The 15,554-nt window shown below is 41.8% G+C and overlaps 1 protein-coding gene across 1 annotated transcript in view; it reads left to right on the forward strand.

Moving 5' to 3' along the window:
* The first annotated feature begins 8,375 nt into the window (after positions 1–8,375).
* The window catches only part of tafa3a (TAFA chemokine like family member 3a), a 148,777-nt gene continuing 141,598 nt past the window's right edge, over positions 8,376–15,554 (forward strand). The window contains exon 1 of the mRNA XM_061728430.1: positions 8,376–8,824. The gene's annotated coding sequence lies outside the window, so the exon portion shown is untranslated. The remainder of the gene's footprint in view (positions 8,825–15,554) is intronic.

The following is a 15,554-nucleotide window of genomic DNA, read 5'->3' on the forward strand; positions in this document are numbered from 1 at the left end:
CTCCTGCTCTTTGAAACACATGTTAATGCTCAATAGTACACATAGCCTACTGTATTTTCGCGACCATAAGGCGCACATTTTTTTTTTTTTTTTTTTTAAATGTGCCGGGCGCCTTATGAAACAGTGCGCCGTGTCTATTACCTGAATTACGGTAATGTGAGGCCGGCCACCATGAGAACGGTAAAAAGAGAAGGGGGCGGGTGAAGCCCCCGTGAGTTGCGACGTGAATGAGACCATCCACTGAGCTGTTTAATGCGAAACAGATGATGAAAACTTTTAAGGATTTGCTTGATGTGTAAAGTGAAATAAAATACAATCAAACTAAGTTTTGCTCCCGCTAGATTTTTAAATAAGCACACTTGTGTGTGCGTGTTCTGCGGAGCGCGTGTGTTTTGCATGTCGGGAACCGAGGAAGCACCTGCCGTGGGTTTGCGGGTCCAATCGCCGCATCCCTGCGGCAGATCCGGCTGAAATGCCGGTGCTCTTTCCCCGGGAGCCCCTACTACCAGTCCGGGACCGGGACCGGGGCTCCTCCGGTCCCGGCCGGTCGGAACCGGTCACTTTCCCCTGTTAAAGCCGCGGTGATGGGCGCTGCTGCAGCCCGACTTCCTGGTTCCCCAAGCGGGGTCCGATGACCTGGTTCCCGGCCGCTTTAAGAGCAGAGATTTCTGGGGTACGTCTCAGGTCGGACCAGCTTCACCCTCCGAGATTTGCAGCCAAATCTGTCGGTTACAAACCCGGTACCGGACCCCGACATGCGCGTGTGTGTTTTTCGCGGCGCGACACACACACACATTCTCATTTATGTGGTGCTTGCCCGGCGCAGCTGATGGACAGAAACCTATGGTGATTTTTAAAAGAAAAACTTTGCATAAGACGTTTCCAGCCGGAATCATTATAAGGACGAATGAAAAGAGGTGGCTGGATGAAGGGATGATGATCAAGTGGCTGAGACAGGTCTGGAAATTCGGACTGGCGCAGCTGAATTAGCGGAGCGGAGCTCCTGTCGGATACAACCCGGTACCGGCTCCCCGACAGCGCGTGTGTGAGCGGGACCAGCGGGGGGGGGGGGGGCGGACCGGGACCGGGACCGGGACCGGGACCTGGGACCCGGTCCAGCGCGGGGGAGCAGACGGGGAGCGGACCCGGTCCAGCGCGTGGGAGCACACGGGGAGCGGGACCCGGGACCGCCGCGGTCGGGATCCGCAGCACAACAGGGTATGAAAAGCTTATTTAGTCTTGTGCTTGGCTGCCACGCTGATGGACAGAAACTGCCGGCTATGGTGATTTTTAAAAGAAAAGCGTTGCCTAAACAGACTTTTCCAGCCAGAGTGAAATGAAAAGGGCTGGATGGATGAAGAGATGATCGGGTGGCTGAGACAGGTTTATGTGCGGCGCCCCGGTGGTTTTTTTAAATTCTTTAATGCAGAAACAGAATATGAACCTTTTGAAGGGTTTGATTGATGTGAAAAGTGAAATAAAATATCAAACTAAGTTTTGCTTCCGCTCTATTTTTAGCGCGTGTGTGTTTTGCAACGCCTGTGTGTGCAGCTCCGTCTCCGTAGACGGCGCCTTTTGGGTCGGTGCGCCGTATGTGTGTTTTAAAACCAAAAATGACACACAAAACTGAGGGTGCGCCTTTCCACACAGTGCGCCATATGGTCGTGAAAATACGGTATATGGTTCTTTAATATATTTGCATTATACTAAGATGCATTCATTTTCAATGGCTTTTGTCCTTAATGGCTTTTTTCCCCCTTACATTACTTTTACTTTTATACTTTAAGTAGTTTTGAAACCAGTACCTTTATACTTTTACTTGAGTAAAAAACTTGAGTTGATACTTCAACTTCTACAGGAGTATTTTTAAACTCTAGTATCTATACTTCTACCTGAGTAATGAATGTGAATACTTTTGACACCTCTGTATATTTGTAAATTGTGCATAATATTCCTTAGACCTATAGTAGTTCATCTCTCAGTCTATGAAATGTTCAAATAGTCTGAGTCCCACAGACCAGTTTGAGTTCCCAGCGACCCAATGTACTATAATCTTCTGGGTGAGCAGAACGAAGCTGTATGATTCGGTTCAAAGAGTTCTAGCTATCGCTCGTGATTTCAGACACGACCCTGAGCATTTTTGAAGATGAATTTAATTCAAAACTCTGCAAAAGTCAGGAAGAGTCAGGGGCTAGGGACAGGATCAATGTAACCGACCACACTGATGTGGCAGGCATTGATAAGTAACTTCTGTCTGGAGCTAGAAAAGAAGAAAGTGACAGAAGTATTTTCCAAACATTTTCATTGCTGTATTTTTTTGGCACAGTATAGTGTTAATTTGCATTTGTGAATTTAACAGGTTTGATTTACTTCCATCCAAATAAGCCTGAAATGCAGGGATGAATGTATCTGCAAGGACAAAGAAGCCAAAGAAATTTTGGAATTTCTTTCTTTTTTTTCTCATCATTTTCCATATCCTCTCAATTTTTCTTGGTTTTACTGAGGCACTGAAGCAAACAGGAAATCATTACTGATGCTACGAATATCGTTTTGTGGATACAGTTATTCCCTCTTATTTATTTCCCACCCCTTTTATCGTTATTCTTTCACTATATAATGGTACTTTGATTGCGAGACTTCAATAGCGAACCCGACCCCACTGCCACTGAAAATAACAACATATAGCCTGCCGTTAATTTATAATTTATCAATTTCTAAAGGGTTGTTTTTGCCGGGGAACATTTCCTGTTTTGATGACATCTCATTTTTGTTTTTTCAAATTTGTACTCTGACTTTTCACACAAAATTGAACTCATATATTCCGACTTTATGTGGACATTATTTCTCTCTCTCCAGACGCAGCCGTCCACAGCGTCGACTAAGAGTGTTGGAGAAGTCGGAAACTCCATTATCGAGGGCCCCTGATGAAAACCCATTAATGGCTCTGCAGTCGGGATTGAGGTCGAAGGAAAAGACCTCGCTGTGCAACCGCACACAAAGCCATAAAGCCTGATGTAGCGGCCTTTCATTGACAATCTGCAGCTGAGGAAGAATAACTGTTCCGATGTCTGCAGACCTGTTGAATTAAAGTGGGCATTAACTGCTGCTTCCTCTGCATTATTGATGGACAGGTCCATTCCTGAGGCCATAATGCCTTCTAGTTTTTTTTTTCCCTTGCAATTTTCTAGTAGATGTCTTGCTGTTTTCAAACACACTTCTGAGGAGAAAGCAGACGAGGGTTCAGGAGGAGCGCTTGCCCTTCGCCCTGTGAGTTGCTGTTATTTTCGACCAAACCAAAACAATCAATGCCGAGCTACGAAGCGCCCACAGCTTGTGTTGCCAGCGTGAAATGAGGGTAATCACAGGATGACAAGCATAGGATGATGAGTGTTATACGAGGCGCCACCTACACTAACCAGACCAAAAGAGGCAGGGAGGTTTCCTCTGAGAGGTGTAAAATCACGTGACACCTCAGGTGTAGCGAACGTGTGTTTTTCTAGATGTGTTGTTCCCTTTAAAAAGACACAAAAACAGAGATTTCTATTCGCCTTTGATGCCAAATGCTTTCCTCCCTGAGATTACCGGTATGAGTCACCTCAGCTGCAACCTACAGTCAGTACTCGAGTTGTAAAATAAAATCAGGGGGGATGGTGGATTTTACCATATGGGGACAGATAATTGATAAATAATGTGCTGATTACAAATAATATAATATATTACAAATAATAGCACTGACCAAAACAATGACAGAAAAGAATTACTTAGCAGCAGTTAAATGCAGCCTTCTGTAAGCTTTAAATATCAAATACATCAAAACACAACAATAAAAAACAGTTTTCTGAACTTATCAATATGGCTCTGTCCTTCAAAGGATAAGTAAAATGGATCACTGCAAAAACTCAAAATCTAAACAAGAATATTAGTCTTATTTCTAGTTAAAATGTCTCATTTTAGTAAAAAAAATCTCATTACACTTAAAACAAGACTCATCACTAGAAAAAACAACAATTTTCACCTGTTTCAGGTAGATTTTCACTTGAAATAAGTAGAAAAATCTGCCAGTGGAACAAGATGTTTTTGCTTGTAATAAGAAGATAAATCTTGTCCCACTGGCAGATTTTCCTACTTATTTCAAGTGAAAATGTACTTGAAACAGGTGAAAATGGTCAAATAAGTTATTTTTCTGGTGTTATTTTTCTGGTGATGACTCTAAATGTTGAAATAGCAGTAAAACCACATTCATTGATGAAATGACATAAGGGATGGAAAGGGGGGATGGCATTTTTACAGGGGGGGATGATTTTGACCGTTTTTATTTCAGGGGGGATGCCATCCCCCCTCATCCCCTCTCAATTCGAGTACTGCCTACAGTACGTTTGCTGTTGCAGCCGCGAGCAGAGGCTCCCACTGCTGGCTTTATCTGCCCGTGCGCAGCTTGTAACACCTTACCACACTGGTGACCTCATCCTGTCATATGATTTAATGAGCAGAGCGGTGTCACAAACCACAGCGTCTCTGGAGTGACAGGATAGGTCCATACAATACTCAAAAGATTAATGAGGTCATCTCCCCTTTCAATATGGGTAAGACACACTCGGAGTGGAAGAAAAGAAACTTGATGACTTTGGGAACTGTATAATATAAATGACGTATAGAGAATCAAAATAACAGCTTCTCTATTCATAGGCGGTTATAATTTGATGTGAAGCTCGGCTCTGGTCTAGTTATCTGCTTTGAATTTTATGGCTCAGGCTGGTCAATGATAATGAGCCGACTTTTTTTTTTTTTCTCTTTTGCACGCGGTCAGCAGGGATTGGTGCGCTCTGCCCTTTCGTTCTGCTTGTGTGTGTGGTTATTTTCCCTCGGCCCGCGCGTGCATTCATGAATCTTTCTGTTCGGGAGATGGCTTTGGCTTCATAATGATAACTTAGGGCAGTCCCAAATAAATCAGGCCAAACGCTCGCCTTCCATCTCGATGGGCCGTTTCAAAAGGTTGGTATTGATTATTCCAGCCGTTCTTGCGTTTCTACGAAAGACATTGGTCGAGATATGGAGAGATGATAATGCGATTAGACTGGACAGTAATGTTCGGGGAAAGTGGAAGCAGATGGTCAGACACCGATAGATTTTTTTACAGGAGAATGCAAAAGTATGGACACATTTTCAACATTTAAATAAGATCAATGTGTTCTTATCTGTCGTGCCGTACACAGATCTGCACAATCGAAACCCTATATGAGCTCTGAGATCACTTTTGCAAACATTTTAACTTGCTTGTTCACAGTCATCATTAGGAAAGGCCAAGTGATGCAAATTTCAAAGACCTTATTCCTGATATCACCAGCCATGCACTTCACTAAGCAGCTCTGAAGCACTCTCAATATTAAAATAATTGACTCCCCGCTAAGGAGGAGAGAGCCAGGAGAAGGCAGCAAAGTGGCTTCGGTTAGTCATCTCTTCAGTCTGATAAGCAATCAAGAGATAGTTGTTAGCAGAAACAGTGGAGGTCAAGTTAAGGTTAGGAAATCCAAGAAACCGTCGGAGAAAAGTGCTCATAGGATTGCTGTAATAACAAGTCAAAATCCATGTTTGACTGCAAAAGACCTCTGGGTAGATTTAGTTGATTATTTCAGCTATTTACACATTAACATGTAAACCCTCATTTTGGAAGTTCTTTTCAGAAAGTTTACTGTAAACAGCATATCTTCATGAACAAAGTTGCTGTCATATATCCTCTGCAAATTAACAAAGGTCCCAAACACATTAAAAATCAGTAATGGACAGCCTTAACAGCTGCAAACTGAAGGCTTTGCCACTGTCCCGGCTATCGTGTATGGGTTCATATATTTTAAAATAGCATTGCATGCAAGTAGACCCAATGATCTGGCAGAAGTAGAAAGCCTTTTGCATGAAAAATGAAGGAAACTCTCCTAACATGAACTCTTTTAGTTGATTGCAAACATGTCAAAATGTTTGTTTTAAGCCCTTTGCATTATTGCAACATCAGTAATATTTTACTAACTTAGTTAATAATATATATTTTGAACATGTGTGTCAAAACTTCCCTGCGCCACCGGGAGCCTTACTGTGTGTGTGATCTAGGGCTGGGCGATTTTGGACAAAAATAAAATCCTGATTTTTTTTCTCTGAAAACACGATTTTCGATTTCGATTTCGATTTTTTTGGTAAAATTACAAAAGACGATGGAATAAATTGTTTCAAATATTTTATCTTTATTTTTAAAGAAAAATAGCAAACAAATTTACCTATTGGGAATGAAGTGCAATTGAAAGATACTGTAAATCCTCCTTGAGTTTAGTAAAGTGACAACATTTACAATTTTCTTGACCAAACAAAGATGACTAGACGAGCTCTGTCTGTAATGCAGCCAGCTGCAAAAAAAAATCGATTTTCCGATTTTCCTTTTTTTAACATGGTCTTGATTAATAAATCCGATTTAGATTTAAAATCGATTAATCGCACAGCCCTAGTGTGATCCAAGAAAAGAGTGACTTTAGAGCTCTGTAACTGTAACAGCAGTTCTCGTCGTGTGAAAAGTGAAGGGTCTCCTTTTCCATACCCTGTGGTACTTTTGAATTCATCTGTCAAAGAAAAGCAGATCAAGTAGGTGGCGCGCAGAGGTCTGTTGTGTCGAGTGCAGTGAAATGAGGTGGCAGTGCAGAAGCTCGTCAGCACAGAGCTGCTCACTGACATTTGCTGACCATCAGAAACAATTATGACCTGCATTTGTTAAAACAAACAAAAACAAAACAAAAAAAAAACAGTCAAAGTCCTCGAACAGCTTTTTTTTTTTTTATAATAAAGAAGGCCTACAGGAGAAAGTGGCGGATCATTAGATTTAACACAGGAGACAGATGTTAATTTCTCATCTACTTGCAGTGTTAATTTTTTAAGAGCATGACTCTTTCACTTCTCTTTTTATATTTAGTAATGTTTTGTGTGTTTTTGTGATGGAATTGAAAATGTATTGTTACATTTGAAGAACCTCTTTCTTAAAAATATGAAGCAATTGCATGTTGACCCATTAAACAAACAATACTAAACAATGCTTACGAGCGACTTGATCTTTTACTGAACAAAAGCTACAGAAAATATGAATGATTGTTGAAATATTACCTAATTATTTGCCCTCCTTTTCAGTTTTCACACATTATTATAAATCAGTTTTTTTAACACCTTCTCAAAATAGCTCAAAGCCCTTCCTCTGTATCATGTCACATCACAAACTGAGCTCTATTAAAAGCATCATTTTAAATATTTAAATCAACCTCAAAGGGAACAAATACTGCGTGCCGGGACTTCTATAATCTTTGCACAGAACTTTCATTTCTGTTTTTGTTTAGTTTTGTATTTAACAGAGAACATTCACTGTCTTCCCTTGAAGCTGGAGGAGGACTAAAGGCTGATTTATGGTCCCGCGTTACACCAACGCAGACCCTACGGCGTAGGCTCTGCGTCGTTTTAACGCGGGACCATAATTGAGGCTTTAGTCAATTGGGTATGGCAAGGTATGGCAGCCGCCACACCTTGGCTTCAAGGGAAAATGTAAATGTTTGTTTTTTAAATACATTTATGGAATTGCTCTGTGTCTATTTGTATTGATTATTCTATTACTTAATACATATAGAATAACTACAAATGCAAATCAGAACAACATGATTGATTTCACTAGTTATTATACACTGCAAAAACTCAAAATCTTAACAAGAATATTTGTCTTATTTCTAGTTAAAATGTCAAATTTTTAGTAAAAAAAAATCATTACATTTCAGACAAGACTCCAAAACAACCATTTTCACCTGTTTCAAGTAGATTTTCACTTAAAATAAATGGAAAAATCTGCCAGTGGAACAAGATTTTTTTGCTTGTAATGAGAAGATAAATCTTGTCCCACTGGCAGATTTTCCTACTTATTTCAAGTGTAAATTTACTTGAAAATGGTCAAATAACAAGTTATTTTTCTGGTGATGACTCTTGTTTTAACTGTAATAAGATTTTTTGACTAAAAATGAGACATTTTAACTAGAAATAAGACAAATATAATAAGATTTTGAGTTTTTGCAGTGAGCGAGACTGCATTTGAAAAAGTTCCAATTTTCTTGACCACACAGATAAGCTACATAGCAGACTTCTGTGATGAGTATTTGCTGGACGTGTTGATTGATACTCTAGTTAAGTTCTGTGACTCGTAACCTTGCCATATCTTAGCTTTGACTGAATTGACGCCACTGAATTTAGGCTTAAAGCTGCTCTCCTCCTCCAATGACTGTCATTCTCACAACGGCCGCTGGATGGCGCTAAAACACCAGCTGCAGCGTCACCAGGCTGCACACACACACTCTCCGTGGTGGATCCGGCTGTTCTCTCATCCCCCTGTACACCTCAAATCCATTTCTCAAACTGCACGAAGCCGTTGTCAACTGTACCCGGCAATGTGGACGGAGGATTGTGAAAAAAACACACTCTGCTTGAATCCAGAAAGTATGCGCGACCGTCCGGCGCTGTGGCGGAGGGGAAGTTGCGACTCACAGCTGGAGGACCGGCAACTTTTATAGACTTTCAAGTCCACTGCGTGCAAGTAGCCAATAACCACAGTTCAGACTTTTCTTTTTTTTTTCTTTTTCCATTGACTCCCGGATTGCGGAGATTGTGGAGAGCTTTGATATTAGAGCACTGTGTTTAGGTTATGTGTTGCACAAGGAAATGGCAAATCATTGACGAACAGGTTTCTGATGTCTGTGGCTGGCAATGGAGAATAATTAACAGGGACGTTTCCCGGGATTAACTGACAGAAGAACGACAGGTAGGGTAGTGTTTTCCTCTTCCTCTTAACTGTTTAATTATAAAGCTTTTTGGGCAATGCAGAACTATGGAATATGCTCAGCATATTGTGTGCATCTCCAAAACCCTAAGAACTCACACAATATCTGAGAATGCCAAAACAATTTACTGCTGCAGGCTGATCGATTAAAAAATATTGACAAGGATAAATAGTTAATCACTCGTGATAGGAATTGGGCTGCAGGAAACTAATGACTGGAAGCTGCATGCAGGTGTAGCTGCAGGCTGGCAAATACTCAACTTCATATTGTGTAAATGCAGATGAAATCAGGTTTATTAAAAAAACAAAACAAACAAAAAAAAAACAATAAAACCTTTACTGAGTGTTATATTTTACATAAAGTTTCATATACCTGCCTGGGGGAAGAAGGGCATGGAATAAACTTCAACATCCATGCAAATGTGGAGAACTTTATTGATTATTAAGCAAATATCTATCTATCTATCTATCTATCTATCTATCTATCAGCTGATTTTTGATGTGTCTGTGGACCCCACCCAGCAAAGAGTGCTTGCAACATCCATTTATGTCCATGTTTCCATCCCTCGCACCTTTATAAAGGTAACTCCAGACTAAACATGGCTCCCCACTGGAAAGCTCCACTGCCAGGTCAAATATGTTTCTGAATCCACCCCCACCCCCACCCCCCAACTCCATCATAATGGAAAAACAGCTCCAGCCAAAAAGAACGGCTCCCATTTGACTTGAGCAAAGTCAGGTGGTGCCATCGTGTCGAACTCTGTTACAAATCTCTGATGAAACTGGCAACCGTGTTTGCTGTCGCTCGCTCTACACATGTCCGTTCTCCCCATCCAATTTGTGATATCTTCTCTCATTTTTTTTGTCTTCCTTCAAGTCTCTTCCCCTTTTTTCTTTCATCTGCCCTTCACCCGCTTGACAAGTGTTGTGTGGTCAGCTGTGTCCCTCCACTCTCCATTAGTGCTATCATCACATTTCATCCTCAAGAATACGGGGATGGTAATAACCGTACACTCTTATTGCGTAGTGATACAATTCTGCTGTGATTAATTGAAGTTCCCTGAGAGGGTCAGAGGAGGCGTAGATCTTCCCTTTCACACTCACTGACAGGCAACCCATTATATTGTTTTATAGATCGCCGTCAGTAGCCCTTGAAGCTCCATGTGGCCCGCTGTTGTTCTGAAGGGTTTTATTGTGCAGGGTTATTGGTTGCTATTGCTGACAGGCATAGCAAAGGCCACCCTGGGATTACTTGAGATGGGATCTCTGTGACAGGTCCACAATATTTGACAGTAACACTGGAGACTTTGAAAAGGCTTTCTCTGCAGAGTTTGTTGAGAAAAGTTGCAATTTGTTGCCAGTTGATGCACGGGGTAAAGTTGTGCCACCGTGACATTGCAATACTGCACCGTGCCATAGGTTCTCTCCACCATGAAGGGAAGCTAAAATGGTTGCTTTTTTCGTCATTTGGATGCAGCAAAACACACTGCAGCTCTGCAGAATAACCAGCATGAAGAGGTAAAGGCAGATTGGCTTTCAATTTTGTTTGTCTCTGAAAAGCGACCGTCGCACAAGCGTAGCTGCAAACAGCAGAACCTAAAGGAGGGCAGAGTGCTGACTCCTTGATCGGCAGGAGCCACCAGGTGACATGCAGAGAAAGAGAAAAGGTGCAGAACATCACGGACAAGAGACTTTCTTTTCTAGTTTTAAGGACCCTCCCCGGGCAGCACTTGAGTCTCTGCCATCCTCCTGCTCCCTGTGTCAGATCGATACGACATAATACAAGAGTCTGTGTAGTGTTTCCAGGCATGAAACACAGCCATTCAGCACTTTAGTTTTACGCCTTATAAAACAGTGCTCAGATGATGTGTAATTGTACAATCAAGATTGCCCGTCTACACTGCAGTCTCTCCAAATTTCTCATTTCCAGGCTGACATTTTTTTTCATATCCTGTAGTGTCGGGATGCTAGACATGTCTGCGTATGAAGAATTTATATGCAGATGACATCCCAGTGTCTTGTCACAGAGAACATAAAACAGCATCAACAGGGGTGAACCAGAAAATCCTGGGTGTTGCATCATATCAGAAACTGCGTTCTGTACCAACCCTGCCGATCTGGTTTAGCGGAACAGTTTTAAAAAGAAAGAAAGAAAGTCAGCCATCGATCTACATGATTACACATGATTTCAGCACCTCAACATTCACTTCTCAGTGGCGTTCATGAGCTAATGCGTTTAGAGAGCTGTTTGTTCCCCCTCTCGAAGCGCCAGCTCTGGCTGCTGGGGCGAATCCGTCGCATGCTTAAGGGAAAATTAAAATCCCCACCACAGCAAAAGAAATGCGGCATTGTGATGCCTGTGTGCTGCTCCGTCATGTACAGAGGAGGAGGAAGACACAAGCAAGAGCACACCCCATGTTTTATAGATGCCATTTAAAGGAGCATGTTCGAGAATAGCTGGCTGAAATGAACTGTAACCACAGACTAAACACCAAGACAATAAACTAACAAATTGGTTTTCTGGAAGCCAGCAGTGTCCCAGTCCCGCACCCGGGCAGATCCGTGCCGATGCGGCGAGCTGCTTTTTCCTGGGAGATTAGGATATGAAGCACAACTCCATCTCTTATTTATTCATGTTGATTTGCTGTGTGCATGTTTGACTGTGCGATTGTGTGAAAAAGAGGGGGGGGGGGTAGTGTGTGTATGTGTTCTGCTCAAGTGTGCCAGTGTGTCCTGAGTGCTTATTTAAATGATGTGTGTGGGGACATTATGCATGTGTGCGGCCTTTTCTATCTCCGAGCGCTTCATTAAAAGTACATCTGTATGTGTGTATTGTGTTGTCACTCTATCATATTGACTCCTTCTGCTGTCTGCTCGGCGTACATGACCAGAGTGCAGATGATCATGACCCACGGACTCTTTTTTTTGCTTAAAATAAGAATCTAAAAGAGTTTGAAATTAAATAAATATGCACCACGGAGCCAATTAAATACCCTTGAGTAGTGCTGCAACTAATGACTATTTTTATTGTCAATTGATCTTTTGATTATTTACACTATCAGGTTATGAATTGTGCAATAACTTAAACGATTATATTTATGTTTATAAGGTTTTAAAATGAGCCCGTGATTGTTTAAGGCATGTGGCATCTAACAAGAAAACATTAAAACTATAAAACAATAAAGTTAGGTCAAGTTAAAACCCCTTTATGACTATCCTGTTATCACCAACAGGATTTGGCACGGTATTTCCCATAACCATTATCTCTAGACTGTTTAAAATATTTAGAAAATTCAAAACCTACTGGAAGTTAAAGAGGACATGAAGTTATTTGGTGTGAGACAGGGATAGGGAACCCTGGTCCTAGAGAGCCCTGCATGTTTTAGATGTTCCCCTGCTTCTTTACACCCTGATACAAAGGACTGTGTCACTAACACACTAGTGCAGACCCGAATGAGAAGCTGGTGACGATCATTACTTAGAATCAGGTGTGTTGATGCAAGAACAAAACATGCAGGACTACGGCTCTCTAGGACCAGGGTTCCCTACTCCTGGTGAGAGATGTGGATGTGGTAGATATGGTAGATATAAGGATTTGCTGTGGAGACCCCTGAGGGAACAGCTGACACGAAAAGAAGACTGGAACGCAGGGAAATAGAGCCTTGCAAGCATATACGTATGAGTATGTGTGTTTTTTGGTTGCACGTTTAGGATTTTCTCACTCACAGGTGAGATGCTCCCACCAGCGTACACCAGAATATTTTTAAGCTGAAATTATTGACTGATGCCAACAAGTTCGAAACCACAGCATGAAACAGACATGTGATAACGCAACCAGCTAATAATTGATTATTAAACTCGCTGGAAACTAATTTAGTCATTGATATTTGTCGACTACATCGATTATTCGTTGCAGCCCTATCCTTGAGTTAGCATGAGCATCTTTCTTGAGTAATGTTAGGCCTATTTTCTGCAGCTCTGGCTTCTAAGATTTTAGTGAGCTGGCAAAGTTTACATGCATCTGCATCCAAAGGTCCAGTGTACGTACCCAAGGCTTGGATGTGGAGCACCATGTGGAGCACCAGAACTATAAATAAAAACAAAACTTGGAGCACCGCAGGCAGCTCACGGTGCTCGCTGTCTATGGAAAAACCAGAGCAAAGGGAACTCTGGTGCTCAGAGCTCAGTTTATTTAGTGCAGGACAGTGCAGACACCGTTATTGTATTCATTAATTTAATGACGTAAGTCACTGCTTGGGCAACCAAATACAATATTTCCTTCTGCTTGCTTCAAATTATTTTTTCTTTCCTTTTTTGTGTTATCAAATACCTAATCTAAACAGAAAATAATAAAGATTTCTTTTGCATACACAGGCACAAAAGTAAGTACGGAGAGTAAATTACAGTCTCTAGGCATTTCATAAACTAGCATCAGTTTTAAGAGACAAAAAGGCCTGTATCAGTAATAGGAAGTTAAGTTGAAAATGGAAGTGACAAGTTTAGACACCTAATCCATAATCAAAAGTGCTTTGGAAAAATAAGTTAAGTTTATGCTAGGCCTGGGCCATAAACCGAAAATTAACTATTACCGACATTCACCGCGATGACCGTCAATTTTCCCGTGTCGGTAAATTTGGTGTTTTGGTAAAGAAAAGAAAGAAAATAAATGTATTTTTGTCTGTTTTGACTGTGTGCTGATATGCTAGTTTCATTCTACTGTAAGATGGTGTGTACACCGTGTGTGTTATCAAGTGACTCCACCCATCCCATCCAGAGGCGGCTGACATACCGCAGACGAAATAACAGGGCTCTCAAGTCTCACGCATTTCAACAAGTTCACACGCTACACATACAGTAGCATTTCTCTTGCTGAGAAATTAACTTCACTGCAGAGTAATTCCAACAGTCCATCTCACAAACGAGTCAAGGTACACGTGCACTACTGCAGTGTTTCCCAACCCTGGTCCTCGAGGCAACACTGTCCCGCATGTTTTAGATGTTTCCCTTCATCGTCACACCTGATTTTAATTAATGGTCCTAATTAATTTACTTCGTTACATTTTCAAGGAAAAAAATCGTACTTTTAATCCGCTATATTTAAAATTGGACACGTCGTTACTCACTACAAATTAAAGAACAGCACAGCGGGGGCTAATTTATGGTTCCGCGTTACACCGGGGCAGAGCTACAGCGTAGGGTACGCGGCGACGCACACTCTACGCCGTAGCCTACGGCGTAGGGTGTGCATCGATTTAACGCGGAACCATAAGGCGGATGGGAAGGAAGGGGGGCGCGTGAATATACCGAGAAGGAGCCGCAGCTCCCGGGAGAGTTGCGCCGCAGAGGCGGGCCGGAAGGCCGGAGGAACCGCCGTCGCGTCGAGGACCGATGAGGACTGAAGCCTGAATTATGGTTCCGCGTTAAATCGATGCAGAGCCTCGCCGTAGGGTACGGGCCCTGCGTTGGTGTAACGTGGAACCATAAATCAGCCTGAGCGGCAGCCGACGCGTGTCAATGCGCACCATTCTTTGATTCCACCCCTTCTAAGGTGGTTTTGGCATTTAAAAGTTCAAAAGTCTCATCCTTTATCAGCTGGGGTTGCTTAATGTTGTCACTGCATACTACAGGCTGGGGGTGGACCTGTCAGCGGGGCCAATGGGGTACAGCAGCAGTGATGAGCAAAGGGAGAAATTAAAATGGGGTAATGGAAACAAACACTAAAGGGGTCAGAATAATATCACCATTATTTAGAGTTGTAAGCAAATTCTTGGATTCTTCATTTCTTTGCAATCCTTTTGAAAATAATTTTGTACTTTGAATTTTGTACTTTGTACTTTGTACTTTTTACTTTTATACTTAAGTACATTTTACACCATGTACTTTTGGTACTTTTATACTTTTACTTAAGTAATGTTCTTAATGGGTACTTTTTACTTTTACTTAAGTAATTTTCAAGCAGAAAATTTGTACTTTTACTTAAGTACAATATTTTTGTACTTTTTCCACCTCTGCATCTAAAACATGCAGGACAGTGTGCCTTGAGGACCAGGGTCGGGAAACACTGCACTACTGTGAGCTTTGTGAGTTCTTAGCTCAGAGCAGCTGTCTGGAGTTACCAACCCATCAGCCAATCAGAAAATAGATTTTTTTGTTGCTTTGTTGCTGGGTAAGGTCTGAGTTTTAGCTTCGACCGCTCCGTGAAGGCCTTGCAGAGGTAACCTAAAGCCTGAATTATGGTAGAACCATAACTCAAGTTTAAGTTACAACAAACATCACTCTTAAACGCACGCACGCACGCACGCACATACACACAGGGACAGAATAACCACCTCCATTCCATTTGGGGCTAAATGTGTTTTTCTTTATTTAATCTTCTGGTTTGTTTGTTTGTTTAGTGTCACGGTGTGGTAGAGTTGGACCCAGATGCAGGAGACCAGGAGTTAAAAAAAACTGTGATTTATTAAGTTGAACTAAATCAAAAGCCCTGCTGAGCAGGATTCAAAACCAGAACATAAACATGACAAAGTACAAAAACCCGACCGGAAACATGTAAGGAAGGACCAGTATGGACCAGCAGGGAGCAAGGGGAAGACAAGACAAGATATACACAGAAGGGTTGACGAGACACAGGTACAGACGATCAGGGCAGAGGCGAACAAGGGAAGTCAAGTCGTAACTGAAACAAGGACAAGGGTTTCAAAATAAAACAGGA

The sequence above is a fragment of the Cololabis saira genome, chromosome 8 (genome assembly GCF_033807715.1).
Source record: "Cololabis saira isolate AMF1-May2022 chromosome 8, fColSai1.1, whole genome shotgun sequence".
Classification (NCBI taxonomy): domain Eukaryota; kingdom Metazoa; phylum Chordata; class Actinopteri; order Beloniformes; family Belonidae; genus Cololabis; species Cololabis saira.